Source organism: Protobothrops mucrosquamatus, unplaced genomic scaffold (genome assembly GCF_001527695.2).
Source record: "Protobothrops mucrosquamatus isolate PMUCROS unplaced genomic scaffold, P.Mucros_1.0 scaffold1337, whole genome shotgun sequence".
In the NCBI taxonomy this organism is placed as follows: Eukaryota; Metazoa; Chordata; class Lepidosauria; order Squamata; family Viperidae; genus Protobothrops; species Protobothrops mucrosquamatus.
This window is the reverse complement of record NW_015387535.1, coordinates 91,565-111,009: the sequence shown is the minus strand read 5'-3', so window position 1 is coordinate 111,009 and position 19,445 is coordinate 91,565. Positions and strand designations below refer to the sequence as shown.

General features: G+C 36.8%; 1 protein-coding gene across 1 annotated transcript in view; it reads left to right on the top strand.

The window, feature by feature from the left end:
• The window catches only part of FOXN3 (forkhead box N3), a 107,939-nt gene that overhangs the window by 34,204 nt on the left and 54,290 nt on the right, over positions 1 to 19,445 (top strand). The gene's annotated exons all lie outside the window — the stretch shown is intronic.

The following is a 19,445-nucleotide window of genomic DNA, read 5'->3' as shown; positions in this document are numbered from 1 at the left end:
TAATTTAAGAACTGCGGTGATTCACTTAACAAATGTGGTGAGAAAAGGCATAAAATGGGGCAAAACTCACTTATTTCTCACTTAACATAAATTTTGGGCTCAATTGTCATATGTTGAGGACTATCTGTATAATTATGAGTATATTTCTCCAGTTCAGTACTGGAGGCAAGAATTAGTTGTTCAGTAGTGAAGGAATAGCTTGCAAGGTATGATTGTTCTCTTTATATTTGTTGGTTTTCATTTTTCCTTTTGAATGATATTGATTAGTTATTATGGAGCTGAACTTGGAAATTAGATTGGATAGAATATGAAAGAGTTTTAATTTTTTTATTGTTGCATGCCAGATTTGAATCTTTGAGGGTGATCGAAATAATCTTATTTGAATTTAATTGTCAGTGATGGAAATTGATATTCTGTGTAATTTGAATGCCTTATTGAAGAGGAACTTTACTGATCTTTTGATAACTCTTGGGGAGATAGTAAGTATCCAGAATCTCTCATCCAGCTGCTACTGCTTCATTCATGTTCAGAACATAGAGTAAAGCTAATTTTCTACAGCCTTAAATATATTTTTAATTTCTGCTTTAATCATGTTGGTTAAAACTTGTGTCACTGTGTCATTTTTAAATGTATCTTTAGATCGCAGAATACATCATAATAACCATATTAGATGACTGAATGAATACCAAACTAAAACTTGGTATCTAATCTACCACTTACCTATATAGTGCTCAGAACAGGAATAAAAGACACCAAGTATTTTATTATTGTTGTTACTATTTTTAATATATAATGAACAAATACTGTTATTAGTTGAAGAGATATTAAGAATTCTACTCTTTAGGCCGTGGCAGAGAAAGACATCTTATACTTGAAACTTTTCAGATTTACTAGGACTGCAATCCTCTACATGTTTATTAGGAAATATATTAATTTTATCCAGAAGTCTGGATATGATTATGATTTATGTGTGTATATTGTTCATGTGTTCTTGCATTATCATTCATGTTTTTCATCTAGAATTTCCACTTTAAAGAGGAATAAACTATTAATGATGTATTCCTTACCCAATATAGTTATGATCTCAATATATACAAAATAGCTCTAGGAAAAAATGAAAGAATGTCATAGAATAGCAAAATAGAAAAGTAAATAAAATAGTATTATTTGTTCTGCCTATTTCTAATTCTTTTGTAGGACATAGACTTCTGTGAATATCGAACAGCATAGAAAGAACTCATAGGTGAAAAAAAGAGAGAAAAAGCTAATATATATATATGGAGGGAGAGAGAGAGAGAATTTAATAAAAATGTTTAATTAATTAAATCTTTTAGGACATGGCATTTTAATAAGCTAGAATTTTAAATTCAGCAATGGAGTTATTCTTATTAGTAAAAATTAATAGAAGTACCTTTGATACATTCCTTCCTTATGTACCTTTATTTTAATAGTAAAGTGTTATTGTCTGACCATTGCAAGATTAATCCATGAATGGTTCATATGTCAATAGCTGTACAACTAAGAAACAATGCAATTACTTTGCAGTAACTCAGACTCTTTTACAAATTACTGTTAATACAGTTTTTATTTGAGCAACTGAATATATTTAGATGCAAATTTAAAACTATATTTTTGTATCATGAAAAATTATATCAGTGCAAAAAATGAACAAATCATAAAAACAATTGACCCATTGTACACGTAGCTAGATCAGTTTACCTCAATTGACTACATGCATTTATTTCATTATGTTTTACCCAGGTTGATTGTAACTAGAGGGATAATGTGCTAGAATATTCAGAATCTCAGTAATGTTTTTAGAATAGAACTGTAATGAAGTTTCTATGTTGATTACATAGCTGCCAACATATATGAGGATTTTAATTAGCAAACAGGTTGTAACACATAATATATAACATTGTCATCATAACCATCAAATGACAATATATTTATTCGACTGGTTTCTTCTTAAATTGGTTTTGACTGCTCCAAACAATCTATAGCTTCACTATTTTGATTGTAGTAACTCCACTGTATATGCAATTAGCTTTTTATGACCTTGTGCAATTATTATATGTGAAAGTACTAATAAATGTTCTTGGTTACAGTGTATCTTAAAACCTTTGGTCCTATAATTCTCATGTGTAATTGAAACTTTTCAACAAAATTCTTTGGGTGTATAACTGGTTGCTTTCTAGCTTCCCCCCTCCCCCCATCCAACACATAGAAATATCTTTCACTCCTATTTTTATAGCAGATGTAGACTGCTTTAATTTGTTAATAATGAATTATTAATTATGCAAACATGCTCAAGGAGAAATAACATTACACATAAAAGTGTGTACAGTCCTAGTAATCCTTCAATGTTCCAATCCAAATAATACTAACTTTTCTGTGTAGCTGGATGCTTTTAATTTCTGGAGTGTAATATTTTAGTATTGTCAGAATGTCATTTGCTAAATTGAATACAAAGTTTTTTTTTTTAAATCAAAACACGGTACATTAACTAAATGCTCAAGATTCTGAAATTGTGTCTTCAACAATACAAGCAATGACAATTTCCTATTATAAAAACAAGATTCAGAAGAGATAAAGGAACCCAAGATCAAATTGCTAAAATCTGATCGTTTGTAGAAAAGACCAACGAGTTCAAAAAAGATTTCTATTTTTACTTTATTAAATATACTAAGGCTTTTAACTATGTAGGAAACAATAAACCATCCTTAAAAATATAGGTACAATGGATTGCCTGAATATCCAGGTATACTGGATATTCTGAATTTATATGGAGTTGAGAATGCAACAGTTAGAATAGAATTTGGAGCAATTACCGTAACTACTGTGTTTCCCCCAAAATAAGACCTAGTCTTATTATTTTTTGTCTCCCAAAAAAGCACCAAGTCTTATTTGTGTGTGTGTGTGTGTGTGTTTTGTGTGTGTGTGTGTGTTCCACTCACCTCCAGGACCAACATCCCTGCTCATCCAGCCCACTTCTTTTGCGGCCAAAGAAGCAGCTTTATTCTGCATCTGAGAATGCAGCTCTGGCCTGCATTTTGCAGTCAAAGACTTTTCCAAAAGACCACTGCAGCCGAGAACCGAGCTATGGTTCAATCCATAGCTCGGTTCTTGGCTGCAGAGGCCTTCCAGAAAGGCCTCTGACTGCAAAATTTAGGCCTGTGGACGCCACAGAATAAGTGGACCGGCAAGGAAAGGCCTAGCTGCAAGGTAAGTGGGTGCAGGGCACGAGGGACAGTTCCACCTCCACCTTAGCTTGATTTTTAGGTGTGTGCCTTGCCCCCAAACTAGGGCTTATTTTGGGGGTAGGGCTTATATTAGGCCCACTCCCAAAAGTCAAGCTATGGCTTACTTTTGGGGTAGGGCTTACTTTCGGGAAACACAGTAGTTGAAAATTGGAAAAAGAGTGTGCCAAGGTAATTGGGAGTAGGTATGTGTCTGCCTGTGTGTTAGTCTGAACAGCTGGCAACAAGTCCATAAAGTTTTCTTGTTTTTTGTTTACTATAAGACTTATACTGTAAGATTACTTCAGGAGAAATGCTAAACTATAAAAAGTAGAAAATGAAATTGAAATTGTTAGGAGAAACATCAGCTAGTAATGCCATCATTATTTTTTTCCCCAGTTCTAATTTATCACAGTGAAAGCTGGATATTCAGAAAAACTGAATGAAAGTTGAAATTGATGCCCCTAAATTGTGGTGCTAGAGATAACTGAGAATCCCTTTGCCTATAACAAATCGCTCAAAACTAGGTGAAAGTGAAACAAGACTGCTCATTGCAGATCCTAAGAATAAAGCTTTAATATTTTGGACAGATAATGCAAAGGCAAGACCAATGAAAAAGACTCTGATGGCTGGAAAAATCAAAGAAAATTAAAAAAAGAGGCTGACAGAGAAACAAGGTAGCTAGGTACTATCCTTGATAACGAAAGCATGAGCTTGAGCTTGAAAATGCAAAGAAGCAATTACTGCAGGCAGTTCTAGTTAAACTATGTCCATTGGGTCATGTAAATTTATTGCGGTGGCCTTTAGCATACATAACTCCTTTCACAGCTTTGCTCTTTCCCTAGTTTTTGTATATTTTGAGTTATGATTTACATGGCTGCCCATCTTAAAACACAATTCTGGGCAGCTCACAATGACAATAAAACCCCAAACTATAAAAATCATAAAAACACCACCAATCCCCACCAGCTCGATCATCTCCTAGGGATGCTCCAACAACTGGCCCAAAATATCCTCACTTTACTCCAGCATTTGGATAAAATGGCACTTCCTAATAGCCTTGTAGAAGACTGAAAGGGTGGGGGCCTGCCTGATTATTGGGGGGAGGGGGAAATGGTGTTCCATAAGGTAGGGGCAACCACAGAAAATGTGCACTTCTGAGATCCCACTAGATGGCAACAGTTTAGGAAAGGGACCTGGAGCATGCCTTCCCTATCTGATCTGATGGGATAGGCAGATACTCTCAGAGAGAGGTGGTCACGCAGATAACCTACTCCCATACAATGTAAGGCTTTAAAGGTGATAACCAGTACCTTGAATTACACCCGGAAGGAGACTGTGTATGCATCTCATGCAACAGACTCATTACTTGGGTAAACCTAAAAGTGGTCAACATTCTGCACTGCTTCACCAGGTTGTTGTTTCTGAATGGTTTTCAAGGTTAGCCCCATGTAAAGCAGTAAATCCAAATGGGAAGTGACTAAGAGATGAGTGACTGTGAGCCAGATATCCGAGTCAGGAAGAAGCACATTTTGGCTCACAAGATGAATCTATACAAAGCCTCCCTATGCACACCTGCCACATGCATGAGCTGTGAGTCTAACAAACGCAAATTGTGCACCAGCTCAGTCCATGGAAATGCAACTCCGTTCAACGTCAAAGATATCCAGACTCTGAGGGGCTAAAAAGTCAAAGCTACTCCATCCATCTTACCAGGGTTGAACTGAAATCAGTTCTTCTCCATCGAAACCCTTACAGTCTCCATACACTCAATCAACACCACAACAGCATCATCTACCCAGCAGAATATGGAGATTTATAACTGCATTTCATTAGTATACATATCCATGGGGTCAAATGACTTTATCAGTTTCATGTAAATATCAAAGGGAGAGATGAGAGGATTAAGCCCTGAGGCACCCCACACTGTAGGATCTTAGAGCTCTCCCCCCCCAACACACACCAATTGGAACCATATCCAGAGAAAGGAGGTGAGCTGCAAAACAATGCCTGTTACTCCCAATCTCCATAGATGGTCCAGAAGGATGTCATGGTTGATGGCATCAGAAGTCACTGAGAGATCTGGGAGAGCCAGGATAATTGCATCACACCTATCTTGAGCCCTCCGGAGGTCACCCACAAGTGCAACCAATGCCATCTCAGAACAGTACCCTCAGCTGAACCCAGAGTGAAAAGGGTCCAGATAATCCACTTCATCCAGGCTCCTCTGAAGTTAACACCAACCACTCTCTCAATAACCTCCGAAAAGGGGAGGTTGTAGACTAGACAAAAGTTGTCTAATAGTTTAGGCCCAAAGATGACCTCTTAAGAAGAGGACATATCACTGTCTCCTTCAAGGCAGGCAATATCATCTCCTCCCTCAAAGAATCATTAACCATCGCTTGAACCTTACCATTGGCCACCTCTTGGGAGACCTTAAACAACCAAGAGCAGCATGGTCCAGAAACAGGCCAAACTCATTTCCTCAGGATCAATTGGCTCAAACTTTCCAGATAACAAGGCTCACATGTGTCTCAGTCACTTCTAAAGGTCTGCCGAGTCAGAGTCCAAATACGAGCCAAAGTGGGTTTCATTGCTAAGAGAGAGCTAGAACAGTTTTCTGGGTTTTAGGCTAGCATTTTCACCAAGTGGAACAAGTCCTATTGCAAATGCAATAAGGGAGAAAAATAAGTATACTTTTACACCCTTATTGCCACAAGGTAAGTTCTAATATAGATTCTAGTCTATAGTTCGGTTAACTTCACTTTTTGTCTTCCTTCAGCAGTGCTATACAGTAAGTGTCTCTTTTCAATCCACATTAACCCTTCAGAGCAAAGGTGAAAACCGAGTGTTATGAGACAGGGTGGTTTATAGCAGCAGCATTTTCAGCTCCCGGGAAAGGTAAGACAAAAGAGTAGGCTGCCATAAAAACGTAGACTGTCTAGTTTCATGCTGCTACAATGTACTACGGCAGCTTGTAATGCTGGCATTTATTGAATTTTCAGCATTTGAGAATTAGTTGCCACTTATCAAATTGCTACATAGTTACTTTGAATATGGGAGAAATATTTTTAGCGTGTTTCAGACATTTAGCTAGTTTTACTTGTGTATCAAATGAATGGCTTATTCCCTGTTAAAATTCCTCAGGGCAAAGTTTACCCTTTGTTTACTTAGCCTTGACAACTGACGGGAGTGGTACAGTACCTCAGGGTAGGTCAGAGTGCACTATGAATGTTAGGCTGGGTGTGTTTGGGCTGTAGTAAACTGAGTTTCTATATAATGTTCAGGAAAAAAAGCCTCTTGTTTTCCTGAAGTGTACCTTCAAAAATAGGTTTTGCTGATGACAGTGTTCCCTCATCTTTCTTATGCCCATCCTCTAAGATGTAGTAATCTAAAGGAGACATGAAACAGCTAAGAAAAATGATATGCTTAGATCATGGAAAAGAAGAGGTATATTTTGTAGAAACTGAATGTGGTATTTTTACCCAGCCCATACTCATGCTTTGTTAAGCTAACTTATCAAAACAATTCTTTTTAAAATGGGAGTGTTATTATTGATACACTTAGAAACTAAATGTAGAATGGAAATAAAAGAATATCAGTTGAATTAAAATATATAAAAATGCACCAAAGCTAATCAGCTTTAACTTTAAGGGAACTGTAGAATGCCCAAAATTTACCATAAAGAGAATAAGTAAACTGGCCCAACTACTAAACTATTAACAATATATAACTAATTCAGTCAACTAAAATTAAGCAACGTAGAACATTAAAAACCATAAAAGCCTGTTGCTGGCAGAAGACACAGGTTCCTAATCAAAGGAGCCTCTTTATTCTCATGTGTTGTCTCACTGTTTCCCATGGAGTAAGTACATTCCAAGTGCAGTGTTCTGACTATAGTTTTCCATAACGCGTTGGATTGTACTGTCTTCTGCCATTCATTTATTTACCTGTATCCCATCTTTATTATTTTTGTAAAAAACTCGAGGAGGTGTACATTACATTCCTTCTCCCTCCTGTGAAGTAGGTTGGGCTGAGAATGATTGGCCAAAGTCACCCAAATAGCTTTCATGCCTAAGGTAGGACTAGAACTCACTGTCTCCCAGTTTCTAGCCTGGCACCTTAACCGCTAGACCAAACTAGCTCTAGGCAGTTGTACCCATTAAAGAGCTGAGAACCAAAGAGACTACTCTCTCACCTTTTTCTAAGCCCCCAGAGCTTGTTTGGGCGAATTTTTAAAACAAAATTCAGATTGAATTTGATTTTGATGTTAACTTCACTATGGTTTTTGAGTTAACTTTCTCTTGTTTTGGTAAATTGTTAACACTAGCGGTAGCTTCCACTTTTGAAAAATCAAAATGCTGTTAGTTGAAATTATTTGTAGGTTATTCTTTGTTGCTGTGAGACCCTGTACCCCCACCCCAAAAAAAGCCCCAGAGCGTTTCCTCCTGGATAAGCATTCTTTTCTGTCTTCTTATTTATCTACAGTACGTTTGCTCCCACACTAGAACTATCAAACCAATTAGTATAAATTGAACTTGCAATAGTTTTTCATTAAAGGAAGTATTATTTTACATTCATATAATTTAAAATAGCAATTTCTTAGTAAAAGAATTCTAAGCAGATTTTGGAAATAATTATATAAATAATATTTCATGGGAGTTAAATCATTTTGCATATTCTAAGTCATAATAGAGATTTGAAATGTTGTGATTTCAGAAATTTGGCACTAGAAGGGACTAAAGTTTCTTATTTAGTGATGGAGTTGCCAGTCACAATTGGGGTTGTTAGGTGAGGACTACCTGTATTGGAGAAATACAGCTGTTATAGATTGATGAAGATTCTCAATCTTCCAGGTAGACTTGTCTGGATGTTGAGCCATGGTAACTGGACATCTTTTCTTTTTTGGTTTAAAATGTTTCAATGCTTATCCAAGTAGACTGAAAAAGCTACTTGGATAAGCAGCGAAATATTTCAAACAAACAAACAAACAAGAATAGCCAAGTTGGCATGACTCAACTTCCAGACATGGCTTTATAGCAAATTGGATAAAATAAAAAGAATTTATTTTACAGTGCTAATACCCAGTTTCTTAATGGGATATATCTCAGTATTTTCCCTTTGTTAGAAAGATGATATCCAGGTTTATAAGATTTAGGTGGATGGCAGATATTACATTTTGATATTAAATCCCCTATGCCTGTCAAACACCAGATGGATTCGTAGCTGGCTGACCGGCTGTACTCAGCGTGTGATCCTCAATGGAACTGCATCTACATGGAGGGAAGTGTGTAGTGGAGTGCCCCAGGGCACTGTTCTAGGCCCAGTGCTCTTCAACATCTTCATCAACAATTTGGATGAGGGGATAGATGGGAAACTCATCATATTTGCAGACAATACCTAGCTGGCAGGAATAGCCAACACTCCAGAAGACTGGCTTAAGATACGGGATGATCTGGACCGACTTGAACACTGGGCGCTATCTAACAAAATGAAATTCAATGGTGAAAAAAGTAAGGTTCTACATTTAGACAAGAAAAACCAAATGTACAGGTATAGTATAGGTGGTACCTTGCTCAATAGTAGTAACTGTGAGGGGGATCTCGGAGTCCTAGTGGACAATCACTTAAATATGAGCCAGCAATGTGCTGCAGCTGCCAAAAAAGCCAATACAGTGCTAGGCTGCATTAACAGAGGGATATATGAAGATCGTGTAAAGTATTAATACCACTTTACAATGCCTTGGTAATGCCAAACTTGGAATACTGCATCCAGTTTTGGTCACCACCATGTAAAAAAGATGTTGAGACTTTAGAAAGAGTACAGAGAAGAGCAACAAAGATGATCAGGGGACTGGAGGCTAAAACATATAAGGAACGGTTGCTGGAATTGGGTATGTCTAGTTTAATGAAGAGAAGGACGAGGGGGGAACATGATAGCAGTGTTCCACTATCTCAGGGGCTGCCACAAAGAAGAGGGAGTCAAGCTATTCTCCAAAGCGCCTGAAGGCAGGACAAGAAGCAACGGGTGGAAATTAACCAAAGAGAGAAGCAACCTAGAACTAAGGAGAAATTTCCTGACAGTTAGAACAGTTAATCTGTGGAACAACATGCCTCCAGAAGCTGTGAATGCTCCAACACTGGAAATTTTAAAGAAGAGACTGGACATCCATTTGTCTGAAATGATATAGGGTTTCCTGCCTGAGCAGGGGGTTGGACTAGATGACCTCCAAGGCCCCTTCCAACTTTATTATTATTAACTTTGACTATCTTTCATATAGAAATCACCTTCAAATAGAGAGTTGCCCTGCAGCAACTCCTCAAACGTGGGTGAATACTGTATTATATAAAGTTGGTCTCATAGCTACACACTATCATGTGAACGTTTAGACAGTACAGTGAGATTTCCAAAATGAAAATAGAATCAGTGATTGGAATTGATGTTTTAAATGAAATACAGACCCTATGATGCAAACATAGCCTTTACTACAATTCTAAATTTGTGTTTATATTAGCTTTAATTTTTCTGGCTTCTTCCCCAAAATTCTGGAATTAAGTTCTAATAAGAATGCCAAGAATTCTGTAACAGATCTACAATCATTTCTCAAAATTACAAGTGCCCAAGGGATGTTGAAGGGAAGAAGTAACTTGGTATACATTGGTAATGTGATAAATCTTGGAAACTGAAATGGCTAAAATCCCAGAGAGAGAAGTTTGCTAATGAATGCTTTAGCGCTTGCTCTGTTAGAAAATAAGCTATTTTTCCCTCTCAGTAGCTTGTTCCCTGTGCTCTTCATCTTACGAATTAAGCTTGATCTAGTCTGGGTAGATGATTAGGTATCTTCCCAGAAAGAATCAAGCTATGGACTGGCAGTATCCAAATGCCGAATTTGCTGTCATAAAGTAAAAGGGTGCAATGTGATGAAATTCTTAATTTAAGCTTTAGAGGTAGATTTTGTTCGTTTGTTGTCTTAAGGTCAGTGCTCTATTAAGCTTTGTTTCTCTGATTTAATAATTCATTTCTACGACCCCTTTTTCAGGCCCTGTGACTTAAAAGTCATGTGATGTGTATAAACATGTTGAAGCTTGCTGTTTTTATAAAACATAATAGTGAGCTAGAAATCTATGTAAACATTACAAAACAAACAATCACCTTATGTACCAGAGTACCAGTCTTCTTGACAGCATTTTTTCTTGTGCTGGTATGCAAATCTATCTATCTATCTATCTATCTATCTATCTATCTATCTATCTATCTATCTATCTATCTATCTATCTATCTATCTATCTATCTATCTATCTATCTATCGCTTATTGTTTTCTACCTTCCCCTTTAAAAATGAATATAGTTAGGGAAATAGCAGAAGTTCCATTCATACAGATAGTTGACCTCTACCAGCAGTTTCATGCTCATATTAATTAGCATAGGAGAGAGGAATGAGCCCTGAGGATCCTCATATTGGAGCAACTATCAGTTTGTTGTCACTCCTCTCAAAGGTACAGAAACTGACACTGCCAATTTAGGAAAGGATAGAACTACTGCAGAATAATGCATCTAAGTCACATTCCTGCAGGCAGCCAATAAGAAACTCTGGTTGATTGTATCAAATGCTGCTTGAGATCTAAAAGGACCTCATTGTTATTTCATTTTTTCAATCCCAATCAACCACATAATACCCCTAAACACTTCTATATCTATCATTTCATTAACTTACTCTGCAGTTGCTCCCTTCCCTAAAATCTTCTCCCACTAGGCCCCCAGGCAATGGGGTGCATCCCCCCTGCCTGTATTTTCACTTCAGGATGGTCCACCTCCCTTGCTTCATGTCTAACCTACGAGGCAATCCCAGATCATCATCTCACAGCAAGAACAAGTCAGCTGAACAATCTTCTAGACCAGAGGTAGTCAACCTTGGCTCTTTTATGACTCGTGGACTTCAACTCCCAGAATTCTGGCTCAGGAATTCTGGGAGTTGAAGTCTACGAGTCATAAAAGAGCCAAGGTTGACTATCCTTGTTATAGACATACAAGTTGATCACAAATTCAGAAGCAATAAATCCCAGCCAGGGAAGGAGTTTAGACTTTCATTCTGTGTGTTCCCAGATGGGCGTGTGGGGGAGAACTGGTTTTATGCATGCTTTCTTAGTTGTTTTACCTTAACATTAAATAAATCAAATAATTTGCAGGAATACCTTACAGAATTTTATGGAAATGTAAAGTTTTAAGTCAAATATATTGTAAGACTGTAGTAGGAGCCAATTTAAGAGATGTAGCTTACAAGATAAGTTCTGTAAATGTAATAATTTATTGCCCATAATTATTTGTTGCAGTCATTTAGATTACTGCTGTAACTATCAAAGTGAAGCCAAGTGTTTCTAGTTTTTGATTTTTTGCATTGGCTTATTTGAAAACTTTGATTTAAAATTATTTACAGGACTTTTTAAAATAATCCAGGTATTAATGATCACATGAAAGAATAATACTATGTATTTGTATTAACTGTGTAAATTTAATTTTTAAATTAGGAGAGTTGTTCAAAGAGATTACTGCAGGATTTCTGATTCCTGCACTTTAAAATTAACAGCTCGGAGGCCACTAAAATTGAACTGTATTTCAATTTATGTGTATATTTTATATTTATGAATGATTGACAACTGTCCTGCATCTATCTGTGGGGTGTATTCTGTCAGAAAATGAAATTGTACAGGAATAGAATCAATGTAGATATAGTTTGAGGTAGTTGTGGACCTGGAACCATGGCTAGGTTTGGAATATCAATCCTTTTTTTACATACCAGCAATCTGTAAAGGATTTTCCTTCTATTAGAAAAGCAGCAGAATTGCATTTACTAGATTTGCTGAGTTCTTTCAAATAAGAGCAAACTGATAGATTATGCTGTACATTTTATGTAATGATCAGTACATTAGGATTATTATGGCATCGAAGGCCGGATGCTTATCTAATAATTAAATACAGCCTAACAATTAATGTTTGAGCTGGACATGAAGAGTAGCTTTGAAACCTTTTAAATTTAATTGCAACATCTGTCACAAAAGTCAACCCCATTCTAGTAACGTCTGATGTGCCTGTTTGTATTTACCCCTGAGCTTGGCTTCACTTACTAATTAGAGTGAGTGAATGTTGTCTCTCCCCCCCCCCCCAATACTTTTTGTCTCTTTTCCCTCTACCCATCTTTCCAAATTAAATTTTAGTGACTTGGCTGCATTATTGAGCTGTCTAAGTCAAAGTGACTTGCACAACAGTGGGAAATGAAATAGACCATTACATTTATTTAGCATTACTAAAATACTTGGGGCTTGGGTTGCTCTCTGCTGAAAGGAGAGCATTGCCATAATATGATAGTATGATTATGTGCATATGTTTGTAGTGAATGGCAGAGAAGTTACTGCAAGGCTAAAAACAGATTTGGTGTTCATGTGGAATTACCTTCTGATATTTCTTTGCTGCAAAATACAAGTTAAAAATATATTCTCTAAATTGTGTAGTATTAATCTAAGGAAGATTTTTAGGAAAGCCAATAGAAAGGAAATCTATAAAGAATTGTCAGCTAAATTACCTTTTGAAGATACGAGTGATATAAAAACTATATATTTATGTAATGTCCCCTTTTGCTTTTCTGTGTATGCTATGATCTTAAATGTGGAAATATTAAAACATAATAGAAAAGCAAACATAGCATCATATCTACCAAGGGAAAAGAGAAAATAATAATTAGACTAAAATCACCAGCCAGTTGCTAGAAAATAATCAACCCTGACTGCCAAGACGGAAGGTCAGTGTTCTGATTCCAGTCTTTGTGGATCAACTTTCCCCATTGGTGCCTTCCAGCTGTGTTTTAACTACAGAAATTGCCAAGCATACGCAATAAGAACAGTGTGGATAGTAATGACCCTGTCCACAATGGTACAAAGTCTATCTCTGACAGTAAATACTGTGATAAGTTTTATCCAGCGAAGCAAACAGTGATCATATGCTGGCTGAGGAAAAATTCATGGCTCTGCATCATTTCTTGGAATTTGTGTAGCTTTTACCTTGCACTTAGCTGTAAAGCATAGCATGCATTTCCTACATTTGTATCTGCTGCTGGTTAACTGAATAAATACTTAATGTCACTACATAATCACCTAAGTGTGCTTATTTGGCAGGTACAGGATGGCACAAGAATACTTGCCAATTAAAAGGGAGGTAGTCCTCTGGTTTTCCATATTAATATCATTTTAAATATAGTATTAGGATGATACTTTGGGAGGGGGTAACAGTTAACAGTACCTGGCCATGTAGGCAAAAGCTATAGTCACCCCTTCAGTATATCATTCCAAGAAACTCTGCAGAACAGTACACAAAGGGGGCTGGAATGGCAAATTTTGTGATTTAAGCATAATGACAGATCTCAGAAAGGCAGCAGTTGAAAGTATTGTATAGGTCCAGTAGACTGCCATACCCAGTGAGGATGCAGTCTTGGGAGAGGATACTAATATTCTAATGTACTGTATTTTCTAAGTGTTACAATTCACTTTTCATGCATAGGAACTTCTTCTTACCATTTCAGGTCATTGAATGGCTAGATACTAAATTGAAAGCCCAAGATTCATCATCTTTGTTAGCAAAACATCCATTTAATAGGGCATTATTCTGGGCTGTTGATTGCAGGATATTAGATTGCTTATTTACAAATGGAAGCTTTTCCTAATTGTCATTGACAGTAATGAAAATTGCACATCTGTTTTAAGTTCTGCCAAGATTATAGGAAAAGTGAAAGTTTTTGCTTGCTAATAAAGTACAGTAAGTTGTATACCTGTACACAATCCTTTCTTGGAACATTCCAAGATAAAAACTGGACGGTATTGAGAATTTCACTTGATCCAAATCCTGCTGATTGTTACAAGTAAACCAGGGACTTTGTGGTTTAAAATAAACTAGCTTGCTTAAAAAAATGTCACTGGAGTCTTTCATGGTTGACTTATTTAGCAGTCTTCTAAAATTTGTAATGAAAACTGCAATGCTTGTTACACATTGCAACAACAATCCAAATTAACAGAAATTACATAGACATCCATTTTTTTTCTCTTCAGGGCAATGATGGAATAGCACAAAGTACAAAGTGAGCTCTTTTTTGCGCATACTTACTGTGTTAACCGTGGATTACTGTTGTGTTACATAACCGTACCATTTGCTAACAAGCTTTTTATGGCCAACAAAAGTATGAAAAACAAACTGAGAGGTGAAGTTGCAGGTTACTGAACTAATTAGGGAATCCAACTTAGAACATTTTATCCAATATACCCAAACATGGTGAAGTTGTCCCAAGATAAACTTTTAGGTCTGTGATGATTATCTGAATGCTCTCATATATAAAGGGGAAATGAAAAGATTACATTTCACCTATTTCAGAAAATACATATTTTCATGAAGCGTGTGTTGTTTTTTTCCATGTGAAAGATGACTGAGATAGCAGTCTTCCTGAAAATAATCTTGGTTTAAAGAAAGTTGTGTCAGTCTGTAACATTTACAGGTATTGTAGCGTGATGCATATGTGTCACATGACTATAACCATTACTTTTCATGGTAAATATTTTCCTTTGCCATCTCAATAGTAATTGTGATGAATTTTCACTTATTTCTAAAGTGACCATAATGAATTTAGTCTTTTGTCAAGAAAAATACCAAATAATAATTTCCATGCCCATGATATAATATAATATATTCCATGCCACCCTTCTGAATTTGATCTAAATTGCTTTAGACCATTCATCAATCACATGAATATTTGCAACTGTTTTGTACTGAGTCAGACCCCTTGTTCCTGTAGCCTAGAAATAGGCAATATAGCACTCCACTTCATCTTGAATTGCAACCCTTCAAAACATTTCACTTTTGCCAGTTCTGGCTGGAGATTTAAAAAATTGTACTTCAGCAACATCTAGAAGACCATAACACTGTTCTAATCCCAATTTTTCTTCCAAATGGCAAACAAAAGTGTTGCCTAGTCTACTGTCCCACCTAATAATATTTTAAGCTAGGAATCTACTTCATTACAAGCTGGATATTTCTTACGATGGTTCTTGCAATAAATTGTGCATCTCTGCAAATATGTATGATAAAACTTTTAGAGTCACATCTAGATAATACAGATTATATTTTTTTAATTGCACAAAAACGAAGCATATGAAGAAGTGAATTTGTGGACCATCAATATATATCTCTAGATGTGCTCAAGATAATATAAAGAAGTCCGGTTGCTGCCCAAACATCTTTTGTGCTGAATTTTTCTTAATGTAGTTTCCTTCAATAAAAGAATAGAAAGTATGTTCCTAGATCATTTTGCTTGGCAGCACATTCAGAAGAGAAAGGGGCTTTTTTATTACTTCTCAGCTCCTCCTCACACAAAGACATATTGTATTTTTTAAAAAAATCTTAGTTAGTAATATCTCCTGTCACAAGTCATCAGCATTCTACTTTTTTGACTTGGCTGTAGTTGATAATGCAGTTTTATAAATTTATTGTACCAAATACAGTGATATTTCACAAAGATAAGCCCTAGATAGATTTTGTTTGTTTTTGATTCTGATGTTTCTTTTATTGTTCCCAAATATTTAACAGAGAGAAAAAATGGCATGATGGGCATCCATGTAAGGACATCTAATAAAGATCTCTATAAACATCTCTCTTCCAATATACTTGTAGAAATCATATATTACTTAATTTTTTCATAGTTTATTTTGTTATCTTGTATATATAATCTGCATATTCTTAGTAAAATCACTCTGTAGCAGCTAGTTCAGATCTTATTGACTGTTTGTGTACTATTATTTCAGAAAAAATCCATTTTTTATTTCTGCTATAATTTTCACCAAGGGGATCATGAATATAATCTTATATAAGATATGTATATGTTCCTCCTATGCATGCTTCTTTCCATACTCATTCCATTATTTTTGTTTCTTATCTTTCATTTTTTATATTTGACAGGTTTCTGTTTCTCCCATTTCTATTGATGTTATTTGCTAATCTGTTTTGGTGTCATATTGAATCAGTGGTCTCTTTAAAATTTCATGTAATTAAGCTTCAATGAAAAGTCTCGATATTTGGGGAAAATTGTAAAGTATGAAATTCTTACTGTATTTATTTGTGGGGGGAGGCAGTTTTTCTCAAAATAATTTATCTTTAAAATGGATGGGTAGTGTTAGACTTTCTTAATCTTGTAAAGGTGGACCATTAATAAGCATTTGAAAAACACAAAGACATCCCTCCCCTATTTAAATTAAATTCCTTTGCCTAACTTTTCATGTTTAAAACCATGTCAGTTCACATTTTTGGACAAATAAGATTAAGTGCAATCACAAAAAGGTTAATAAAAACTATTTGTTTGTAGGACTGTAAAGAGTTAACCTGTGGTAAGATAGACGGCCAATAAATTGGATAAATAGATATAATTCATTTACTGACTACTGTGATGTTTATTTATTACACACTAAATAATATATGAATTTTGTAAAAAAAGGTGTCACTTTCAGGTATAATAAGTTAATATATAGAATATTTTTTTAAAAAAAGAAATCCTTTCTCACTCTTGTGAGTGGTATGTGTTTTCTTCAGTATTGGATCCTCCACCAGAGGCCTGGAAGTTTGAGGATTCTGTGCAGTATCTTAGTTGTTCCTGGCATTGCACTCTTCTGGAGCTTTGATGATGTTCCTGATGATATTGGAATCATTCTCCCAGCTTAGGAGTCCAAAGACCTGAGTGCTCCTACCATCACTGGGACCACTTTGGGTTTATTTTCCATGCCTGCTCTAGTTCCTCCTTCAGCCCTGTATATGTGTGTGTGTGTGTGTAATTAAATATATTGTAAGGTCATTGGCCCTTGGCAAAACTTGAGAAATCATAGAAAAAATCCAGTTATGAAAACTCAAGCAGAGGCTTCTTAAAGATACAGCACTTTATTCTAGATCGAAATAAGTCCTGGGTAGGAACACAATTTGAACACTGGCAGCGTTGCGTTCAGAAGTGCCACACCTTAGAAAGTTAGCAGCATTGCTTTATAAAATTTGTTAGCCAATGAAAATCAGACAACAGAGTCATTACATTAAAAGGAAGACATCAATCATTTCTGTACACTCCCTTATTCCCTCCTTCAGTACATCCCATCCATGTACATGTTTCCCACGCTTGCATGAAATTTGTCCCTGATGCAAACGCTTATTACAGAAGCGAGATAGCAATAGTTAGGCTAAACAATTTCTTTTTGTTCCAGTTACAGAACACTTCAATATAATAATATAATAAGAGAGCCAGTTTGGTGTAGTGGTTAAAGTGCTGGCCTACAACTTAGGAGACCATGAATTCTAGTTCCAGTTCCATCTTACCATGAAAGCTGGCTGGCTGACTTTGGGCCAATCACTCTCTCTGGAGCTGCTAGAGTGGGGCCCCAGATATGGGTCTAAGGGGAGCAGGCGAAGAGTCGGGTATTTGTGAGGGGGGGCTGGGGTGAGCAAGAAAAAAGGAGAAGAATTTGCTCCTGGAAGGTTATTTCAGGGTTGCGAGGCGATAAAAGGTCCAGAATGCCAATCAAGGAGAATATTTCTGGCTCAGGGTTAAAATGAAGGGTCCTTGGGAGGGTCTCTGAGGATGGTGGTTTTCTTGCAGATGTTTCAGGACCCAAAGTGGGATAATAAGTGAACTGATGATGTTACCTAATTTGGGTCATGAGATGTCTGCAAGAAAGCCACCAAGCTCAGAAAGCACCAAGGACTCCCACAGCCACCTTCCTTCTCCTCTTCTTCTCCTCCACTCCATAAAGCCCGCTCTCTTCTGGCACTGCTGATGTTACCTAGTTTGGGTCATGAAACGTCTGCAAGAAATGCTGAATGGAAATGCCGCCTTGCCTTTCTGACAGATGTAACAGAGCTACTGAGCAGTTTCAATGTGCAACTTCAAGGAAAGGGGAAGCTCATCTGTGATATGCATTCACATGTGAAAGCATTTGAAGTAAAATTGGACATACTTATTAAACAAATGAGGGAGGAAAACTTATGCCATCTTCCCACAACTCAAAAACTATTTGCAGAAAAACCAGGAGTTGCATTCCCAAACAAAGTGTCAAGGCTGCAAATACTGCATATTCTTGCTTTGACAATATGCAGAACTGTCTGGTATTTTTATAGTTAAATCAGGCAACAGTGAAAGGGGAGAATAAGGAAAGCCCGGGAAAAAGAAACCGGAAGTAAATCACATCTTCCAAGTTAATTGGAAGATGTGAACCATGACCCCAAAATAGGGGAGGGAAAAATGCCTGGAATGTATGTGCAACGGAAAAGAATCTCAGATCTAAGCATTTCCACCATGTCGTACTGACATCTCTGTAACCTTAATAAATGCTTTTAGGATAAAAATATGCCTGAAAGTCCTTTTAAGTGTTTCGTTAATCAGACACATGACATCATGCTTAGATCTGAGATTCTTTTCCATTGCACATACATTCCAGGCATTTTTCCCTCCCCTATTTTGGGGTCATGGTTCACATCTTCCAATTAACTTGGAAGATGTGATTTACTTCCGGTTTCTTTTTCCCGGGCTTTCCTTGTTCTCCTCCCCTTTCACTGTTGCCTGACGCAAAGCATGTGTGGATTTACTGGAAATGTTATATATTTTCTTCACTTAAAAACTCATTCAAATAATTAACCAATTCATTTTTCTTGTTTCATTTTATACTTGATTTTACATTGTTCTATTATCATTATTTTTTTTCAAACTATAGTCCGACCCCCCCAACAGTCTGAGGGACAATGAACTGGCCCCCTCTTTAAAAAGTTTGAGGACCCCTGGTGTAGAGAATCATGCAGATGATCTTGAGAAAAATGGGCAAGAAGCAAAGATAGCCGGGGTGGCGGTTGGGACCCCCAGACTTATGGTCTTGGGGGATTTCAACCTGCCATCAGTAGGGGAGACGTCAGCGGCAGCTCAGGAGTTCTTGGCTTCCATGACGGCTTTGGACTTGACCCAATTAATACAGGCCCCCACTCACACGGGTGGACACACGCTGGACCTGATTTTTGTCTCAGGCCAGTGGCAGAATGATCTGGCATTAGGGGAGATAGTCATTGAGCCCTTGTCATGGTCAGATCACTCTCTCCTAAGGATGGACTTCCGGACCGCTCCCCCTCGCCGCAGGGTGTCGGAACCACCTA